The sequence below is a fragment of the Scyliorhinus torazame genome, chromosome 1 (genome assembly GCF_047496885.1).
Source record: "Scyliorhinus torazame isolate Kashiwa2021f chromosome 1, sScyTor2.1, whole genome shotgun sequence".
Classification (NCBI taxonomy): domain Eukaryota; kingdom Metazoa; phylum Chordata; class Chondrichthyes; order Carcharhiniformes; family Scyliorhinidae; genus Scyliorhinus; species Scyliorhinus torazame.
In genome coordinates, this window is record NC_092707.1 from 99,359,595 (window position 1) to 99,377,668 (window position 18,074).

The following is an 18,074-nucleotide window of genomic DNA, read 5'->3' on the forward strand; positions in this document are numbered from 1 at the left end:
CCAAAACACACCACAATCCAAACATCTTTCCCAATTCACATTTTACACTCTCATTCCCAGACCTTTCTTTCATTCTCAACACATTCACGCGAGACATCTGTGAAGCCTGCTCCCCACACAATGAACAGCATGTCCTCATCTTGCCGGGTGTAAACTGTGGCTAGTGGCATTCGTCTGAATATTTTGCCTTGAAAGTCCCAACATTCATGGGCCACAATTCTGGCTAATCTGTGCCTCTGATATGGGAGTGACTTGAAATGTCAGCATCTCTGGCTACCTTGCAAGGAATCGCCAAAGTAAGGCAGTTGAATTCAGTTGTGTTTGTTCACAAGATGTCGCATTCTTGGACACTGTTGGCCCGTTGCTGAGAAGCAGCAGTGTGCGCAATGGGATTGAAAGGTCGATTGGTGGAAAGCATTAAGGAATGCAAGGTGGGAACAATGTTCTTTGCTGCCTGTGTAATGTAATCTGCATGTTTGAGCGCAGCAGTGTGATTGGGTGCAGAATGTTTGAGAGAGGCATGTTAGTTTTCAATCTTTGTATGTGAATGATACGGTTTGCATTGTTGATTTGCAAATGACGTTGAAGTCGGAAAAGTCAGGAGTGGGATTTGAACCCACGACCCTGGAAAGGGACCAGAAATCATCAAGTCCTCAACGACTGCTTAAGTCTGGCGCCTTAGACCACTCGGCCATCCTGACAACTTATTTGTGCAGCTGCTGTTTTCCACTGTGTGCTACGTATTCTGCATTCTAGCTGGCCTGGAGCACACCCAATCCATTTTTGCACAAACAACCACAACCATTAATTCAGCGCAACGGATTGAAGTGGCGGTGTCGATCATTCTCCTTTGCTGCACCGCAAACAATCTTCAGCCACACACCTTTCTTTGATTCCCAAGACATTAACGTGTTATATCTGCAAAGCCCGCTCGTCACACAATGAACAGCATTTCTTCATCCTGGACATTGAAAGAGGTGAACATGCACCCGTGGCCGGTGGCATTGATCGAACCATTTCCACCTGATATTCCCAACCTTCAAAGGCATCAATTCTGGATAATCTGTGCCTGTGATAAGTGAATCTCTTGAAATCTCCAGAGTGCATCTCTGGTGTCCTTGCAAAGAATTGCCAAGTTAGGCATGAATTTAGTTGTCATTGTTCACAAGATGTCACATTCTTGGACATTGTTGATCCATTGCATCTGTTGGTCCATTGCAGCATGGTGCGCCATGGGATAGAAAGGTGGAGTGGTTGAAAGCAATGTGGAATGCTGCAGCGAGGTGGGAACAATGCTTTGCTAAATGCGCTGCCTGTGAAATGTAATCTGCATGTTGGATTGGAGCATGCGATTGTGTGCATGATATTTGAGAGAGGAATGTTAGGTTTCAAGTTGTGTTGTTTTTATTTGTAAATAAATGAAGTGGTAAAAGGTGGCAAATATCAATGACAGCAGGGTGTTGCGGAGATTGTGAGGCTGGCGGTGGCATATTGGTGCTGAAAAGGACAATGTCAGGAGTGGGATTTGAACCCACGCCCCTAGAAAGGGACCAGAAATCACCAGGCTTAAACGAGGCAAGGAAACACACTCCTTGAGTCTGGCGCCTTAGACCACTCGGCCATCCTGACAAGTTGCTGCTGTGTCCACAGCTTTTGCACTGTGTGCTGCTTATTCTGTACTCGAACTGGCCTGGAGCACACCCATTTCATTTGTGCACAATCAGGCCACAACCATCAATACATCACACCTGTTTCAACAGGCAGTGGCAAACATTCACCCTTCCCGCACCATAAACAATTTTCAGGCACGCTGCATCTGTACGCCAAGAACATTTTACATCATTTTCAAAAACATCTCACTCACTTTTCCATCGACAGCTTCAACAAACCCAAGCAACGCAGCTGCCATCCAAAACACACCACAATCCAAACATCTTTCCCAATTCACATTTTACACTCTCATTCCCAGACCTTTCTTTCATTCTCAACACATTCACGCGAGACATCTGTGAAGCCTGCTCCCCACACAATGAACAGCATGTCCTCATCTTGCCGGGTGTAAACTGTGGCTCGTGGCATTCTTCTGAATATTTTGCCTTGAAAGTCCCAACATTCATGGGCCACAATTCTGGCTAATCTGTGCCTCTGATATGGGAGTGGCTTGAAATGTCAGCATCTCTGGCTACCTTGCAAGGAATCGCCAAAGTAAGGCAGTTGAATTCAATTGTGTTTGTTCACAAGATGTCGCATTCTTGGACACTGTTGGCCCGTTGCTGAGAAGCAGCAGTGTGCGCAATGGGATTGAAAGGTAGATTGGTGGAAAGCAATAAGGAATGCAAGGTGGGAACAATGTTCTTTGCTGCCTGTGTAATGTAATCTGCATGTTTGAGCGCAGCAGTGTGATTGGGTGCAGAATGTTTGAGAGAGGCATGTTAGTTTTCAATCTTTGTATGTGAATGATACGGTTTGCATTGTTGATTTGCAAATGACGTTGAAGTCGGAAAAGGTGAATGTCAGGAGTGGGATTTGAACCCACGACCCTTGAAAGGGACCAGAAATCATCAAGTCCTCAACGGCTGCTTAAGTCTGGCGCCTTAGACCACTCGGCCATCCTGACAACTTATTTGTGCAGCTGCTGTTTTCCACTGTGTGCTACGTATTCTGCATTCTAGCTGGCCTGGAGCACACCCAATCCATTTTTGCACAAACAACCACAACCATTAATTCAGCGCAACGGATTGAAGTGGCGGTGTCGATCATTCTCCTTTGCTGCACCGCAAACAATCTTCAGCCACACACCTTTCTTTGATTCCCAAGACATTAACGTGTTATATCTGCAAAGCCCGCTCGTCACACAATGAACAGCATTTCTTCATCCTGGACATTGAAAGAGGTGAACATGCACCCGTGGCCGGTGGCATTGATCGAACCATTTCCACCTGATATTCCCAACCTTCAAAGGCATCAATTCTGGATAATCTGTGCCTGTGATAAGTGAATCTCTTGAAATCTCCAGAGTGCATCTCTGGTGTCCTTGCAAAGAATTGCCAAGTTAGGCATGAATTTAGTCGTCATTGTTCACAGGATGTCACATTCTTGGACATTGTTGATCCATTGCATCTGTTGGTCCATTGCAGCATGGTGCGCCATGGGATAGAAAGGTGGAGTGGTTGAAAGCAATGTGGAATGCTGCAGCGAGGTGGGAACAATGCTTTGCTAAATGCGCTGCCTGTGAAATGTAATCTGCATGTTGGATTGGAGCATGCGATTGTGTGCATGATATTTGAGAGAGGCATGTTAGGTTTCAAGTTGTGTTGTTTTTATTTGTAAATAAATGAAGTGGTAAAAGGTGGCAAATATCAATGACAGCAGGGTGTTGCGGAGATTGTGAGGCTGGCGGTGGCATATTAGTGCTGAAAAGGACAATGTCAGGAGTGGGATTTGAACCCACGCCCCTAGAAAGGGACCAGAAATCACCAGGCTTAAACGAGGCAAGGAAACACACTCCTTGAGTCTGGCGCCTTAGACCACTCGGCCATCCTGACAAGTTGCTACTGTGTCCACAGCTTTTGCACTGTGTGCTGCTTATTCTGTACTCGAACTGGCCTGGAGCACACACATTTCATTTGTGCACAATCAGGCCACAACCATCAATACATCACACCTGTTTCAACAGGCAATGGCAAACATTCACCCTTCCCGCACCATAAACAATTTTCAGGCACGCTGCATCTGTACGCCAAGAACATTTTACATCATTTTCAAAAACATCTCACTCACTTTTCCATCGACAGCTTCAACAAACCCAAGCAACGCAGCTGCCATCCAAAACACACCACAATCCAAACATCTTTCCCAATTCACATTTTACACTCTCATTCCCAGACCTTTCTTTCATTCTCAACACATTCACGCGAGACATCTGTGAAGCCTGCTCCCCACACAATGAACAGCATGTCCTCATCTTGCCGGGTGTAAACTGTGGCTAGTGGCATTCGTCTGAATATTTTGCCTTGAAAGTCCCAACATTCATGGGCCACAATTCTGGCTAATCTGTGCCTCTGATATGGGAGTGACTTGAAATGTCAGCATCTCTGGCTACCTTGCAAGGAATCGCCAAAGTAAGGCAGTTGAATTCAGTTGTGTTTGTTCACAAGATGTCGCATTCTTGGACACTGTTGGCCCGTTGCTGAGAAGCAGCAGTGTGCGCAATGGGATTGAAAGGTAGATTGGTGGAAAGCAATAAGGAATGCAAGGTGGGAACAATGTTCTTTGCTGCCTGTGTAATGTAATCTGCATGTTTGAGCGCAGCAGTGTGATTGGGTGCAGAATGTTTGAGAGAGGCATGTTAGTTTTCAATCTTTGTATGTGAATGATACGGTTTGCATTGTTGATTTGCAAATGACGTTGAAGTCGGAAAAGGTGAATGTCAGGAGTGGGATTTGAACCCACGACCCTTGAAAGGGACCAGAAATCATCAAGTCCTCAACGGCTGCTTAAGTCTGGCGCCTTAGACCACTCGGCCATCCTGACAACTTATTTCTGCAGCTGCTGTTTTCCACTGTGTGCTACGTATTCTGCATTCTAGCTGGCCTGGAGCACACCCAATCCATTTTTGCACAAACAACCACAACCATTAATTCAGCGCAACGGATTGAAGTGGCGGTGTCGATCATTCTCCTTTGCTGCACCGCAAACAATCTTCAGCCACACACCTTTCTTTGATTCCCAAGACATTAACGTGTTATATCTGCAAAGCCCGCTCGTCACACAATGAACAGCATTTCTTCATCCTGGACATTGAAAGAGGTGAACATGCACCCGTGGCCGGTGGCATTGATCGAACCATTTCCACCTGATATTCCCAACCTTCAAAGGCATCAATTCTGGATAATCTGTGCCTGTGATAAGTGAATCTCTTGAAATCTCCAGAGTGCATCTCTGGTGTCCTTGCAAAGAATTGCCAAGTTAGGCATGAATTTAGTCGTCATTGTTCACAAGATGTCACATTCTTGGACATTGTTGATCCATTGCATCTGTTGGTCCATTGCAGCATGGTGCGCCATGGGATAGAAAGGTGGAGTGGTTGAAAGCAATGTGGAATGCTGCAGCGAGGTGGGAACAATGCTTTGCTAAATGCGCTGCCTGTGAAATGTAATCTGCATGTTGGATTGGAGCATGCGATTGTGTGCATGATATTTGAGAGCGGCATGTTAGGTTTCAAGTTGTGTTGTTTTTATTTGTAAATAAATGAAGTGGTAAAAGGTGGCAAATATCAATGACAGCAGGGTGTTGCGGAGATTGTGAGGCTGGCGGTGGCATATTGGTGCTGAAAAGGACAATGTCAGGAGTGGGATTTGAACCCACGCCCCTAGAAAGGGACCAGAAATCACCAGGCTTAAACGAGGCAAGGAAACACACTCCTTGAGTCTGGCGCCTTAGACCACTCGGCCATCCTGACAAGTTGCTGCTGTGTCCACAGCTTTTGCACTGTGTGCTGCTTATTCTGTACTCGAACTGGCCTGGAGCACACCCATTTCATTTGTGCACAATCAGGCCACAACCATCAATACATCACACCTGTTTCAACAGGCAGTGGCAAACATTCACCCTTCCCGCACCATAAACAATTTTCAGGCACGCTGCATCTGTACGCCAAGAACATTTTACATCATTTTCAAAAACATCTCACTCACTTTTCCATCGACAGCTTCAACAAACCCAAGCAACGCAGCTGCCATCCAAAACACACCACAATCCAAACATCTTTCCCAATTCACATTTTACACTCTCATTCCCAGACCTTTCTTTCATTCTCAACACATTCACGTGAGACATCTGTGAAGCCTGCTCCCCACACAATGAACAGCATGTCCTCATCTTGCCGGGTGTAAACTGTGGCTAGTGGCATTCGTCTGAATATTTTGCCTTGAAAGTCCCAACATTCATGGGCCACAATTCTGGCTAATCTGTGCCTCTGATATGGGAGTGACTTGAAATGTCAGCATCTCTGGCTACCTTGCAAGGAATCGCCAAAGTAAGGCAGTTGAATTCAGTTGTGTTTGTTCACAAGATGTCGCATTCTTGGACACTGTTGGCCCGTTGCTGAGAAGCAGCAGTGTGCGCAATGGGATTGAAAGGTAGATTGGTGGAAAGCAATAAGGAATGCAAGGTGGGAACAATGTTCTTTGCTGCCTGTGTAATGTAATCTGCATGTTTGAGCGCAGCAGTGTGATTGGGTGCAGAATGTTTGAGAGAGGCATGTTAGTTTTCAATCTTTGTATGTGAATGATACGGTTTGCATTGTTGATTTGCAAATGACGTTGAAGTCGGAAAAGGCGAAGGTCAGGAGTGGGATTTGAACCCACGACCCTTGAAAGGGACCAGAAATCATCAAGTCCTCAACGGCTGCTTAAGTCTGGCGCCTTAGACCACTCGGCCATCCTGACAACTTATTTGTGCAGCTGCTGTTTTCCACTGTGTGCTACGTATTCTGCATTCTAGCTGGCCTGGAGCACACCCAATCCATTTTTGCACAAACAACCACAACCATTAATTCAGCGCAACGGATTGAAGTGGCGGTGTCGATCATTCTCCTTTGCTGCACCGCAAACAATCTTCAGCCACACACCTTTCTTTGATTCCCAAGACATTAACGTGTTATATCTGCAAAGCCCGCTCGTCACACAATGAACAGCATTTCTTCATCCTGGACATTGAAAGAGGTGAACATGCACCCGTGGCCGGTGGCATTGATCGAACCATTTCCACCTGATATTCCCAACCTTCAAAGGCATCAATTCTGGATAATCTGTGCCTGTGATAAGTGAATCTCTTGAAATCTCCAGAGTGCATCTCTGGTGTCCTTGCAAAGAATTGCCAAGTTAGGCATGAATTTAGTTGTCATTGTTCACAAGATGTCACATTCTTGGACATTGTTGATCCATTGCATCTGTTGGTCCATTGCAGCATGGTGCGCCATGGGATAGAAAGGTGGAGTGGTTGAAAGCAATGTGGAATGCTGCAGCGAGGTGGGAACAATGCTTTGCTAAATGCGCTGCCTGTGAAATGTAATCTGCATGTTGGATTGGAGCATGCGATTGTGTGCATGATATTTGAGAGCGGCATGTTAGGTTTCAAGTTGTGTTGTTTTTATTTGTAAATAAATGAAGTGGTAAAAGGTGGCAAATATCAATGACAGCAGGGTGTTGCGGAGATTGTGAGGCTGGCGGTGGCATATTGGTGCTGAAAAGGACAATGTCAGGAGTGGGATTTGAACCCACGCCCCTAGAAAGGGACCAGAAATCACCAGGCTTAAACGAGGCAAGGAAACACACTCCTTGAGTCTGGCGCCTTAGACCACTCGGCCATCCTGACAAGTTGCTGCTGTGTCCACAGCTTTTGCACTGTGTGCTGCTTATTCTGTACTCGAACTGGCCTGGAGCACACCCATTTCATTTGTGCACAATCAGGCCACAACCATCAATACATCACACCTGTTTCAACAGGCAGTGGCAAACATTCACCCTTCCCGCACCATAAACAATTTTCAGGCACGCTGCATCTGTACGCCAAGAACATTTTACATCATTTTCAAAAACATCTCACTCACTTTTCCATCGACAGCTTCAACAAACCCAAGCAACGCAGCTGCCATCCAAAACACACCACAATCCAAACATCTTTCCCAATTCACATTTTACACTCTCATTCCCAGACCTTTCTTTCATTCTCAATACATTCACGCGAGACATCTGTGAAGCCTGCTCCCCACACAATGAACAGCATGTCCTCATCTTGCCGGGTGTAAACTGTGGCTCGTGGCATTCGTCTGAATATTTTGCCTTGAAAGTCCCAACATTCATGGGCCACAATTCTGGCTAATCTGTGCCTCTGATATGGGAGTGACTTGAAATGTCAGCATCTCTGGCTACCTTGCAAGGAATCGCCAAAGTAAGGCAGTTGAATTCAGTTGTGTTTGTTCACAAGATGTCGCATTCTTGGACACTGTTGGCCCGTTGCTGAGAAGCAGCAGTGTGCGCAATGGGATTGAAAGGTAGATTGGTGGAAAGCAATAAGGAATGCAAGGTGGGAACAATGTTCTTTGCTGCCTGTGTAATGTAATCTGCATGTTTGAGCGCAGCAGTGTGATTGGGTGCAGAATGTTTGAGAGAGGCATGTTAGTTTTCAATCTTTGTATGTGAATGATACGGTTTGCATTGTTGATTTGCAAATGACGTTGAAGTCGGAAAAGGTGAAGGTCAGGAGTGGGATTTGAACCCACGCCCCTTGAAAGGGACCAGAAATCATCAAGTCCTCAACGGCTGCTTAAGTCTGGCGCCTTAGACCACTCGGCCATCCTGACAACTTATTTGTGCAGCTGCTGTTTTCCACTGTGTGCTACGTATTCTGCATTCTAGCTGGCCTGGAGCACACCCAATCCATTTTTGCACAAACAACCACAACCATTAATTCAGCGCAACGGATTGAAGTGGCGGTGTCGATCATTCTCCTTTGCTGCACCGCAAACAATCTTCAGCCACACACCTTTCTTTGATTCCCAAGACATTAACGTGTTATATCTGCAAAGCCCGCTCGTCACACAATGAACAGCATTTCTTCATCCTGGACATTGAAAGAGGTGAACATGCACCCGTGGCCGGTGGCATTGATCGAACCATTTCCACCTGATATTCCCAACCTTCAAAGGCATCAATTCTGGATAATCTGTGCCTGTGATAAGTGAATCTCTTGAAATCTCCAGAGTGCATCTCTGGTGTCCTTGCAAAGAATTGCCAAGTTAGGCATGAATTTAGTCGTCATTGTTCACAGGATGTCACATTCTTGGACATTGTTGATCCATTGCATCTGTTGGTCCATTGCAGCATGGTGCGCCATGGGATAGAAAGGTGGAGTGGTTGAAAGCAATGTGGAATGCTGCAGCGAGGTGGGAACAATGCTTTGCTAAATGCGCTGCCTGTGAAATGTAATCTGCATGTTGGATTGGAGCATGCGATTGTGTGCATGATATTTGAGAGCGGCATGTTAGGTTTCAAGTTGTCTTGTTTTTATTTGTAAATAAATGAAGTGGTAAAAGGTGGCAAATATCAGTTGCGGAGATTGTGAGGCTGGCGGTGGCATATTGGTGCTGAAAAGGACAATGTCAGGAGTGGGATTTGAACCCACGCCCCTAGAAAGGGACCAGAAATCACCAGGCTTAAACGAGGCAAGGAAACACACTCTTTGAGTCTGGCGCCTTAGACCACTCGGGCATTCTGACAAGTTGCTGCTGCGTTCACAGCTTTTGCACTGTGTGCTGCTTATTCTGTACTCGAACTGGCCTGGAGCACACCCATTTCATTTGTGCACAATCAGGCCACAACCATCAATACATCACACCTGTTTCAACAGGCAGTGGCAAACATTCACCCTTCCCGCACCATAAACAATTTTCAGGCACGCTGCATCTGTACGCCAAGAACATTTTACATCATTTTCAAAAACATCTCACTCACTTTTCCATCGACAGCTTCAACAAACCCAAGCAACGCAGCTGCCATCCAAAACACACCACAATCCAAACATCTTTCCCAATTCACATTTTACACTCTCATTCCCAGACCTTTCTTTCATTCTCAATACATTCACGCGAGACATCTGTGAAGCCTGCTCCCCACACAATGAACAGCATGTCCTCATCTTGCCGGGTGTAAACTGTGGCTCGTGGCATTCGTCTGAATATTTTGCCTTGAAAGTCCCAACATTCATGGGCCACAATTCTGGCTGATCTGTGCCTCTGATATGGGAGTGACTTGAAATGTCAGCATCTCTGGCTACCTTGCAAGGAATCGCCAAAGTAAGGCAGTTGAATTCAGTTGTGTTTGTTCACAAGATGTCGCATTCTTGGACACTGTTGGCCCGTTGCTGAGAAGCAGCAGTGTGCGCAATGGGATTGAAAGGTAGATTGGTGGAAAGCAATAAGGAATGCAAGGTGGGAACAATGTTCTTTGCTGCCTGTGTAATGTAATCTGCATGTTTGAGCGCAGTAGTGTGATTGGGTGCAGAATGTTTGAGAGAGGCATGTTAGTTTTCAATCTTTGTATGTGAATGATACGGTTTGCATTGTTGATTTGCAAATGACGTTGAAGTCGGAAAAGGTGAATGTCAGGAGTGGGATTTGAACCCACGACCCTTGAAAGGGACCAGAAATCATCAAGTCCTCAACGGCTGCTTAAGTCTGGCGCCTTAGACCAATCGGCCATCCTGACAACTTATTTGTGCAGCTGCTGTTTTCCACTGTGTGCTACGTATTCTGCATTCTAGCTGGCCTGGAGCACACCCAATCCATTTTTGCACAAACAACCACAACCATTAATTCAGCGCAACGGATTGAAGTGGCGGTGTCGATCATTCTCCTTTGCTGCACCGCAAACAATCTTCAGCCACACACCTTTCTTTGATTCCCAAGACATTAACGTGTTATATCTGCAAAGCCCGCTCGTCACACAATGAACAGCATTTCTTCATCCTGGACATTGAAAGAGGTGAACATGCACCCGTGGCCGGTGGCATTGATCGAACCATTTCCACCTGATATTCCCAACCTTCAAAGGCATCAATTCTGGATAATCTGTGCCTGTGATAAGTGAATCTCTTGAAATCTCCAGAGTGCATCTCTGGTGTCCTTGCAAAGAATTGCCAAGTTAGGCATGAATTTAGTTGTCATTGTTCACAAGATGTCACATTCTTGGACATTGTTGATCCATTGCATCTGTTGGTCCATTGCAGCATGGTGCGCCATGGGATAGAAAGGTGGAGTGGTTGAAAGCAATGTGGAATGCTGCAGCGAGGTGGGAACAATGCTTTGCTAAATGCGCTGCCTGTGAAATGTAATCTGCATGTTGGATTGGAGCATGCGATTGTGTGCATGATATTTGAGAGCGGCATGTTAGGTTTCAAGTTGTGTTGTTTTTATTTGTAAATTAATGAAGTGGTAAAAGGTGGCAAATATCAATGACAGCAGGGTGTTGCGGAGATTGTGAGGCTGGCGGTGGCATATTGGTGCTGAAAAGGACAATGTCAGGAGTGGGATTTGAACCCACGCCCCTAGAAAGGGACCAGAAATCACCAGGCTTAAACGAGGCAAGGAAACACACTCCTTGAGTCTGGCGCCTTAGACCACTCGGCCATCCTGACAAGTTGCTGCTGTGTCCACAGCTTTTGCACTGTGTGCTGCTTATTCTGTACTCGAACTGGCCTGGAGCACACCCATTTCATTTGTGCACAATCAGGCCACAACCATCAATACATCACACCTGTTTCAACAGGCAGTGGCAAACATTCACCCTTCCCGCACCATAAACAATTTTCAGGCACGCTGCATCTGTACGCCAAGAACATTTTACATCATTTTCAAAAACATCTCACTCACTTTTCCATCGACAGCTTCAACAAACCCAAGCAACGCAGCTGCCATCCAAAACACACCACAATCCAAACATCTTTCCCAATTCACATTTTACACTCTCATTCCCAGACCTTTCTTTCATTCTCAACACATTCACGTGAGACATCTGTGAAGCCTGCTCCCCACACAATGAACAGCATGTCCTCATCTTGCCGGGTGTAAACTGTGGCTAGTGGCATTCGTCTGAATATTTTGCCTTGAAAGTCCCAACATTCATGGGCCACAATTCTGGCTAATCTGTGCCTCTGATATGGGAGTGACTTGAAATGTCAGCATCTCTGGCTACCTTGCAAGGAATCGCCAAAGTAAGGCAGTTGAATTCAGTTGTGTTTGTTCACAAGATGTCGCATTCTTGGACACTGTTGGCCCGTTGCTGAGAAGCAGCAGTGTGCGCAATGGGATTGAAAGGTAGATTGGTGGAAAGCAATAAGGAATGCAAGGTGGGAACAATGTTCTTTGCTGCCTGTGTAATGTAATCTGCATGTTTGAGCGCAGTAGTGTGATTGGGTGCAGAATGTTTGAGAGAGGCATGTTAGTTTTCAATCTTTGTATGTGAATGATACGGTTTGCATTGTTGATTTGCAAATGACGTTGAAGTCGGAAAAGGTGAATGTCAGGAGTGGGATTTGAACCCACGACCCTTGAAAGGGACCAGAAATCATCAAGTCCTCAACGGCTGCTTAAGTCTGGCGCCTTAGACCAATCGGCCATCCTGACAACTTATTTGTGCAGCTGCTGTTTTCCACTGTGTGCTACGTATTCTGCATTCTAGCTGGCCTGGAGCACACCCAATCCATTTTTGCACAAACAACCACAACCATTAATTCAGCGCAACGGATTGAAGTGGCGGTGTCGATCATTCTCCTTTGCTGCACCGCAAACAATCTTCAGCCACACACCTTTCTTTGATTCCCAAGACATTAACGTGTTATATCTGCAAAGCCCGCTCGTCACACAATGAACAGCATTTCTTCATCCTGGACATTGAAAGAGGTGAACATGCACCCGTGGCCGGTGGCATTGATCGAACCATTTCCACCTGATACTCCCAACCTTCAAAGGCATCAATTCTGGATAATCTGTGCCTGTGATAAGTGAATCTCTTGAAATCTCCAGAGTGCATCTCTGGTGTCCTTGCAAAGAATTGCCAAGTTAGGCATGAATTTAGTTGTCATTGTTCACAAGATGTCACATTCTTGGACATTGTTGATCCATTGCATCTGTTGGTCCATTGCAGCATGGTGCGCCATGGGATAGAAAGGTGGAGTGGTTGAAAGCAATGTGGAATGCTGCAGCGAGGTGGGAACAATGCTTTGCTAAATGCGCTGCCTGTGAAATGTAATCTGCATGTTGGATTGGAGCATGCGATTGTGTGCATGATATTTGAGAGCGGCATGTTAGGTTTCAAGTTGTGTTGTTTTTATTTGTAAATTAATGAAGTGGTAAAAGGTGGCAAATATCAATGACAGCAGGGTGTTGCGGAGATTGTGAGGCTGGCGGTGGCATATTGGTGCTGAAAAGGACAATGTCAGGAGTGGGATTTGAACCCACGCCCCTAGAAAGGGACCAGAAATCACCAGGCTTAAACGAGGCAAGGAAACACACTCCTTGAGTCTGGCGCCTTAGACCACTCGGCCATCCTGACAAGTTGCTGCTGTGTCCACAGCTTTTGCACTGTGTGCTGCTTATTCTGTACTCGAACTGGCCTGGAGCACACCCATTTCATTTGTGCACAATCAGGCCACAACCATCAATACATCACACCTGTTTCAACAGGCAGTGGCAAACATTCACCCTTCCCGCACCATAAACAATTTTCAGGCACGCTGCATCTGTACGCCAAGAACATTTTACATCATTTTCAAAAACATCTCACTCACTTTTCCATCGACAGCTTCAACAAACCCAAGCAACGCAGCTGCCATCCAAAACACACCACAATCCAAACATCTTTCCCAATTCACATTTTACACTCTCATTCCCAGACCTTTCTTTCATTCTCAACACATTCACGCGAGACATCTGTGAAGCCTGCTCCCCACACAATGAACAGCATGTCCTCATCTTGCCGGGTGTAAACTGTGGCTCGTGGCATTCGTCTGAATATTTTGCCTTGAAAGTCCCAACATTCATGGGCCACAATTCTGGCTAATCTGTGCCTCTGATATGGGAGTGACTTGAAATGTCAGCATCTCTGGCTACCTTGCAAGGAATCGCCAAAGTAAGGCAGTTGAATTCAGTTGTGTTTGTTCACAAGATGTCGCATTCTTGGACACTGTTGGCCCGTTGCTGAGAAGCAGCAGTGTGCGCAATGGGATTGAAAGGTAGATTGGTGGAAAGCAATAAGGAATGCAAGGTGGGAACAATGTTCTTTGCTGCCTGTGTAATGTAATCTGCATGTTTGAGCGCAGCAGTGTGATTGGGTGCAGAATGTTTGAGAGAGGCATGTTAGTTTTCAATCTTTGTATGTGAATGATACGGTTTGCATTGTTGATTTGCAAATGACGTTGAAGTCGGAAAAGGTGAATGTCAGGAGTGGGATTTGAACCCACGACCCTTGAAAGGGACCAAAAATCATCAAGTCCTCAACGGCTGCTTAAGTCTGGCGCCTTAGACCACTCGGCCATCCTGACAACTTATTTGTGCAGCTGCTGTTTTCCACTGTGTGCTACGTATTCTGCATTCTAGCTGGCCTGGAGCACACCCAATCCATTTTTGCACAAACAACCACAACCATTAATTCAGCGCAACGGATTGAAGTGGCGGTGTCGATCATTCTCCTTTGCTGCACCGCAAACAATCTTCAGCCACACACCTTTCTTTGATTCCCAAGACATTAACGTGTTATATCTGCAAAGCCCGCTCGTCACACAATGAACAGCATTTCTTCATCCTGGACATTGAAAGAGGTGAACATGCACCCGTGGCCGGTGGCATTGATCGAACCATTTCCACCTGATATTCCCAACCTTCAAAGGCATCAATTCTGGATAATCTGTGCCTGTGATAAGTGAATCTCTTGAAATCTCCAGAGTGCATCTCTGGTGTCCTTGCAAAGAATTGCCAAGTTAGGCATGAATTTAGTTGTCATTGTTCACAAGATGTCACATTCTTGGACATTGTTGATCCATTGCATCTGTTGGTCCATTGCAGCATGGTGCGCCATGGGATAGAAAGGTGGAGTGGTTGAAAGCAATGTGGAATGCTGCAGCGAGGTGGGAACAATGCTTTGCTAAATGCGCTGCCTGTGAAATGTAATCTGCATGTTGGATTGGAGCATGCGATTGTGTGCATGATATTTGAGAGCGGCATGTTAGGTTTCAAGTTGTGTTGTTTTTATTTGTAAATTAATGAAGTGGTAAAAGGTGGCAAATATCAATGACAGCAGGGTGTTGCGGAGATTGTGAGGCTGGCGGTGGCATATTGGTGCTGAAAAGGACAATGTCAGGAGTGGGATTTGAACCCACGCCCCTAGAAAGGGACCAGAAATCACCAGGCTTAAACGAGGCAAGGAAACACACTCCTTGAGTCTGGCGCCTTAGACCACTCGGCCATCCTGACAAGTTGCTGCTGTGTCCACAGCTTTTGCACTGTGTGCTGCTTATTCTGTACTCGAACTGGCCTGGAGCACACCCATTTCATTTGTGCACAATCAGGCCACAACCATCAATACATCACACCTGTTTCAACAGGCAGTGGCAAACATTCACCCTTCCCGCACCATAAACAATTTTCAGGCACGCTGCATCTGTACGCCAAGAACATTTTACATCATTTTCAAAAACATCTCACTCACTTTTCCATCGACAGCTTCAACAAACCCAAGCAACGCAGCTGCCATCCAAAACACACCACAATCCAAACATCTTTCCCAATTCACATTTTACACTCTCATTCCCAGACCTTTCTTTCATTCTCAATACATTCACGCGAGACATCTGTGAAGCCTGCTCCCCACACAATCAACAGCATGTCCTCATCTTGCCGGGTGTAAACTGTGGCTCGTGGCATTCGTCTGAATATTTTGCCTTGAAAGTCCCAACATTCATGGGCCACAATTCTGGCTAATCTGTGCCTCTGATATGGGAGTGACTTGAAATGTCAGCATCTCTGGCTACCTTGCAAGGAATCGCAAAAGTAAGGCAGTTGAATTCAGTTGTGTTTGTTCACAAGATGTCGCATTCTTGGACACTGTTGGCCCGTTGCTGAGAAGCAGCAGTGTGCGCAATGGGATTGAAAGGTAGATTGGTGGAAAGCAATAAGGAATGCAAATGTTCTTTGCTGCCTGTGTAATGTAATCTGCATGTTTGAGCGCAGCAGTGTGATTGGGTGCAGAATGTTTGAGAGAGGCATGTTAGTTTTCAATCTTTGTATGTGAATGATACGGCTTGCATTGTTGATTTGCAAATAACGTTGAAGTCGGAAAAGGTGAATGTCGGGAGTGGGATTTGAACCCATGGGAGATAAGGGTGCTGGTCCATTTGGCCATGTTGTTTGGGGACAAATTGGCACGGTCTACGTCTCTAAAGACTGCTGCAAAGTGGATCCACAGGCATCCAGCAAACGCTGTGGGGTGCTTGGATTTCTTTTGTCGACATTTGTTGATGCCATCTACGGGTTCACCCCGATTATACCCGCTCGCCTATAGGACCGCGGTATGCATTTCTGCAAGGGTGCCTCCTCCTACATTCTGTGGGTCGGGAAGGGCTGCTGCGGATCTAAACTTTAAGCCATGAGCTTTACATGCTCTCCCTCATCCAGGGCGTACATGTTCGCCTGACGTCTAGCTGTGGCAAAGAACTGGTGGGGGTCTGAGGTGGGGAGGAACGGTGTGATTTTATCACACGCGTCCCGTAATTGGGTCACTGTTAAGGGGGTGGAATATAGAAATTCCACATCATCTGGTGTGGCTGTGCGGCGGGTGGTTACTGGGTTCATTGGAGCGTGAACTATCTGCTGTGTGGGGGGTTGGGGCACTTTTCTCTTTTGTGGCTTTCCGTGCGCACACGTTCCCTGAACATATCTCTGCGCTCTTTCATTCAGTTCTTCCCAATCAGGGCCGTCTTCCTGATCTAATTTTTCCCCAAAGGTTTCCTGAAAACCTTTTTGAGCAGAAAGCAGTGATTGCAGCTCTGCAATCTGCTTCCGGCACTTTGCGTGGTCTAGCGTGCTTTGTCTTTGTTCTGTGGTAGCAGCATGGAGTGCTCTTAATGCTGCCTTAATGCTGCCTTCTGTAACGCTTCTACCTGTTTTTCTGTTTCCTCACGTACCAGGACTGCACGTTGCTTGTCCTTATAGGCCTTTTCGTATTGAGACTGGAAGCTGCTTAAATGCGGCAGACTAGACTGGTGAGCCCTTTTGGCGTCACCCACCTCTCCATCTTTTGCTGCCAATTTCCTCCTCAATTCCATATTCTCCTTTTCTACCTCGCTTACATCAACCTTACTCATCCGATGTATGCCCTCAACTTCTTTCCGGAGCGTCCTAACGACCTCCTCTGTGCTTCGCAATTGTGCCAAGCAGAACACGATTGCCATCGACTTGCGAGCTTTTTCTAAGCTCTTTTTGTGGATCTCGCTCAGGTTCTCCCACCAAGTATGTCCTTTACTCCCGGGACCTGATTTCTCATTATCACAGAAATCATTCCAAAGGGGCCATCCTTTCCCCTTGAGATATTTCCTGATTTCTTCCTCCCAAATGGGACATTGTCCCACTCTTTTGCTGCTGGTCGCTGCGACCGCAAATTCCCCAGGATTCATGAGGTGCTGCATTGCCTGCATTGCCATCCTTCCTATCCGAATGCTTCTTTTAAATTTGGAACAGGGGAGCTAAGGTGGTGCTGTAAATATGGGTACGGCTTTCGCTACTTTCCGATATACAAACTTCCGACAGTTTTGACGCAACAAAAATCTATCAGTTTGACCTTATAGCCCTGTTAGTTACGCATGCATACATACACTTCCGAATTATGACAATTGATCAGAACTGCTTGATCACTTGTGGTTTTCTGTTTCCAATTGGATCTCCAATTCAAATTCTTGGGTTCTCCCGGACTGATTTTCCACTTCTAGATCGGGTCCCGTCAGGATGTCGCCAAATAATGTTGCTAACGTTAGCCTTAGTTTTATTGCTCTGTTCTATCACCTTTGCTCTTGAGTCACCAGGTATCTTTCTGATACCACCACATGGTTCAAGTCCGAGTAATGATCAATAATCCAACACACCGCTTATTAAGAGTTAAATCAATGCACATTAATTATATACAGTAATCAATACTTATGCATAAATTCTACATCTAAGCTACTTCCTACAACTAACAGGCCAATACTTAACTTGGAAATGGCCCACCAGGTCAGGGAAACAAATGGCCTTTTGTTCGGGTTCTGAGCCTGCGGGATTCGAAGCTGGTACAGATTGATAGCTAGGAGCGCCTATCTCGTAGCGAGCTTTTAAGTAAGACTTACGATTTGAGCGTCTGTTGAAGAGTGCAGAAGGCTAGCAGAAGGGTGCGGAAGGGTGGCAGAAGGGTGCGAAAGGGTGGATTTGAACTTGGACTCTATTCTTATAGTCCCCAGGGGCTTCCCGCCTTTTGGGGCGGACCCTGTAC

At 46.1% G+C, this 18,074-nt stretch overlaps 16 non-coding genes across 16 annotated transcripts; all 16 read right to left on the reverse strand.

The window, feature by feature from the left end:
- Nucleotides 1-595: 595 nt before the first annotated feature.
- On the reverse strand, nucleotides 596-701 carry trnal-uaa (transfer RNA leucine (anticodon UAA)). The gene is made up of 2 exons: nucleotides 664-701; nucleotides 596-641 (listed from the first exon to the last, which is right to left on the reverse strand). It is a non-coding gene; the product is annotated as a tRNA-Leu (tRNA).
- Nucleotides 702-1,510: 809 nt separating this feature from the next.
- Nucleotides 1,511-1,629, reverse strand: trnal-caa (transfer RNA leucine (anticodon CAA)). The gene is made up of 2 exons: nucleotides 1,592-1,629; nucleotides 1,511-1,556 (listed from the first exon to the last, which is right to left on the reverse strand). It is a non-coding gene; the product is annotated as a tRNA-Leu (tRNA).
- Nucleotides 1,630-2,511: 882 nt separating this feature from the next.
- On the reverse strand, nucleotides 2,512-2,617 carry trnal-uaa (transfer RNA leucine (anticodon UAA)). Its single transcript has 2 exons — nucleotides 2,580-2,617; nucleotides 2,512-2,557 (listed from the first exon to the last, which is right to left on the reverse strand). It is a non-coding gene; the product is annotated as a tRNA-Leu (tRNA).
- Nucleotides 2,618-3,426: 809 nt separating this feature from the next.
- trnal-caa (transfer RNA leucine (anticodon CAA)) lies at nucleotides 3,427-3,545 on the reverse strand. The gene is made up of 2 exons: nucleotides 3,508-3,545; nucleotides 3,427-3,472 (listed from the first exon to the last, which is right to left on the reverse strand). It is a non-coding gene; the product is annotated as a tRNA-Leu (tRNA).
- An 882-nt stretch (nucleotides 3,546-4,427) lies between these two features.
- On the reverse strand, nucleotides 4,428-4,533 carry trnal-uaa (transfer RNA leucine (anticodon UAA)). The gene is made up of 2 exons: nucleotides 4,496-4,533; nucleotides 4,428-4,473 (listed from the first exon to the last, which is right to left on the reverse strand). It is a non-coding gene; the product is annotated as a tRNA-Leu (tRNA).
- Nucleotides 4,534-5,342: 809 nt separating this feature from the next.
- trnal-caa (transfer RNA leucine (anticodon CAA)) lies at nucleotides 5,343-5,461 on the reverse strand. Its single transcript has 2 exons — nucleotides 5,424-5,461; nucleotides 5,343-5,388 (listed from the first exon to the last, which is right to left on the reverse strand). It is a non-coding gene; the product is annotated as a tRNA-Leu (tRNA).
- An 882-nt stretch (nucleotides 5,462-6,343) lies between these two features.
- On the reverse strand, nucleotides 6,344-6,449 carry trnal-uaa (transfer RNA leucine (anticodon UAA)). Its single transcript has 2 exons — nucleotides 6,412-6,449; nucleotides 6,344-6,389 (listed from the first exon to the last, which is right to left on the reverse strand). It is a non-coding gene; the product is annotated as a tRNA-Leu (tRNA).
- Nucleotides 6,450-7,258: 809 nt separating this feature from the next.
- On the reverse strand, nucleotides 7,259-7,377 carry trnal-caa (transfer RNA leucine (anticodon CAA)). The gene is made up of 2 exons: nucleotides 7,340-7,377; nucleotides 7,259-7,304 (listed from the first exon to the last, which is right to left on the reverse strand). It is a non-coding gene; the product is annotated as a tRNA-Leu (tRNA).
- Nucleotides 7,378-8,259: 882 nt separating this feature from the next.
- Nucleotides 8,260-8,365, reverse strand: trnal-uaa (transfer RNA leucine (anticodon UAA)). The gene is made up of 2 exons: nucleotides 8,328-8,365; nucleotides 8,260-8,305 (listed from the first exon to the last, which is right to left on the reverse strand). It is a non-coding gene; the product is annotated as a tRNA-Leu (tRNA).
- Nucleotides 8,366-9,161: 796 nt separating this feature from the next.
- Nucleotides 9,162-9,280, reverse strand: trnal-caa (transfer RNA leucine (anticodon CAA)). The gene is made up of 2 exons: nucleotides 9,243-9,280; nucleotides 9,162-9,207 (listed from the first exon to the last, which is right to left on the reverse strand). It is a non-coding gene; the product is annotated as a tRNA-Leu (tRNA).
- Nucleotides 9,281-10,162: 882 nt separating this feature from the next.
- trnal-uaa (transfer RNA leucine (anticodon UAA)) lies at nucleotides 10,163-10,268 on the reverse strand. Its single transcript has 2 exons — nucleotides 10,231-10,268; nucleotides 10,163-10,208 (listed from the first exon to the last, which is right to left on the reverse strand). It is a non-coding gene; the product is annotated as a tRNA-Leu (tRNA).
- Nucleotides 10,269-11,077: 809 nt separating this feature from the next.
- On the reverse strand, nucleotides 11,078-11,196 carry trnal-caa (transfer RNA leucine (anticodon CAA)). The gene is made up of 2 exons: nucleotides 11,159-11,196; nucleotides 11,078-11,123 (listed from the first exon to the last, which is right to left on the reverse strand). It is a non-coding gene; the product is annotated as a tRNA-Leu (tRNA).
- An 882-nt stretch (nucleotides 11,197-12,078) lies between these two features.
- Nucleotides 12,079-12,184, reverse strand: trnal-uaa (transfer RNA leucine (anticodon UAA)). The gene is made up of 2 exons: nucleotides 12,147-12,184; nucleotides 12,079-12,124 (listed from the first exon to the last, which is right to left on the reverse strand). It is a non-coding gene; the product is annotated as a tRNA-Leu (tRNA).
- Nucleotides 12,185-12,993: 809 nt separating this feature from the next.
- Nucleotides 12,994-13,112, reverse strand: trnal-caa (transfer RNA leucine (anticodon CAA)). Its single transcript has 2 exons — nucleotides 13,075-13,112; nucleotides 12,994-13,039 (listed from the first exon to the last, which is right to left on the reverse strand). It is a non-coding gene; the product is annotated as a tRNA-Leu (tRNA).
- Nucleotides 13,113-13,994: 882 nt separating this feature from the next.
- Nucleotides 13,995-14,100, reverse strand: trnal-uaa (transfer RNA leucine (anticodon UAA)). The gene is made up of 2 exons: nucleotides 14,063-14,100; nucleotides 13,995-14,040 (listed from the first exon to the last, which is right to left on the reverse strand). It is a non-coding gene; the product is annotated as a tRNA-Leu (tRNA).
- Nucleotides 14,101-14,909: 809 nt separating this feature from the next.
- trnal-caa (transfer RNA leucine (anticodon CAA)) lies at nucleotides 14,910-15,028 on the reverse strand. The gene is made up of 2 exons: nucleotides 14,991-15,028; nucleotides 14,910-14,955 (listed from the first exon to the last, which is right to left on the reverse strand). It is a non-coding gene; the product is annotated as a tRNA-Leu (tRNA).
- Nucleotides 15,029-18,074: the final 3,046 nt, after the last annotated feature.